The following is a 1,458-nucleotide window of genomic DNA, read 5'->3' as shown; positions in this document are numbered from 1 at the left end:
TCTTGGCTTGCTGGCTGTTTGTGCTGATCTTCTGGGGGAGGGGCCTGTTGCAGTGGTTCCCAAATGTCTTTGCCGGAGGCGGAATTGCCCCGCCCTTGTCCGACCCGGCTAAGCAAGCTGCTCAGGTTTGCTCTCAGGGGCTTTTGTTCCCTGCAAGCTCTGGTACAGCTTTGGAGGACGAGGGTGAAAATGGTGGCCTCCCAATCTCCACCCGGAGGAGCTGAGAACTGGGGCCCCACTCCTCAGTGCGCCCCCAGAGAAAAGCAGTCACTCCTGTCTCCCTGGGCTCCGGCCGCACTCTGTGCTCACCCGGCCTGTGACCGAGAGTTTCTATCTCTGGCACCTGACCCCGCGTGGAATCTCCAAACCCAGCAGATCCCTGTGGTGCTGCGCCGCTTCTCCCGGGGGAGGAAGGGGAGTCTCCCCAGCTCTGCCGCTTGTTGGGTCCCTGCTGGAGGGGTAGTGGCCCCAGTGGCCTGCGGATCACAGTTTATGGCAACTCTGAGCTGAGATCCCATGCCTCAGCTCCGTCTCTACAGCTGGCTTCCCCGCTCCAATACCTGGGAGCTCTGCTGCACTCAGGCACCCCCGGTCTTTCTGTGACCCCGAGGGTCCTGAGACCACACTGTCTCACGAGGGTTCCACCCCCCACTTAGCCACTGGAGTGATGTCCCTCCGCGGAGCCGACTTCTAAAAGTTCCGATTATGTGCTCCGGGGCTCTATCATTTGCCAGAAGCAGCCACGGAGGCCCCCTCCCCCACCATCTATCCTCCTGAATATTGCCTCGGATTCACTTCTCCGCATGTCCTACCTTCCAGAAAGTCGTCGCTATTCCGTTCAGAGTTGTTGCAACTCTCTTCTTCGATCTCCTGTTGAGTTCGTAGATGTTCAGAATGGTTTGATCCCTATTCAGGTGAATTCCTGAGACCAGATGAAATCCACGTCTCCTACTCCTCCGACATCTTGCTGCACCCTCGAAATATTTGGAAATTTTAACATATCTCATTAAATAAATGATAGAACAAGCTGTCAAAAATATCATTAGGTAAAATATACAAAGAACTCTTAAAACTCAACAATAAAAAAAAAGAGATTATAAAATGGACCAAAGACTTTGATACCTGACCAAAGAAGATATACATAGATAGCAAATAAGCATATGAAAACTATACTCTGACTAATTGGACATAATAGTAAAAAATTAATTAGAAAAAAGAGGTTTCACATCCCATCTCATTAGGGAAATTTAAAAGAAAAAAAAACAAACAAACAGTGAGATACCACTGCACTACCTATTAAAATGACCAAAATCTAGAACATTGACAAGACCATATGCTGACCAGCAGGTAGAGCAACAGGAACTCTCATACATGGCTGATGGGAATGCAAAATGGCACAACCACTTTTGAAGACAGTTTGGTAGTTTCTTACAAAAGTAAACATACTCTTACAATATG

Source organism: Callorhinus ursinus, unplaced genomic scaffold (assembly GCF_003265705.2).
Source record: "Callorhinus ursinus isolate GAN/ISIS: 27379988/994484 unplaced genomic scaffold, GSC_fseal_2.0 scaffold6, whole genome shotgun sequence".
Taxonomy (NCBI): Eukaryota; Metazoa; Chordata; class Mammalia; order Carnivora; family Otariidae; genus Callorhinus; species Callorhinus ursinus.
This window is presented reverse-complemented; position numbering follows the sequence as displayed.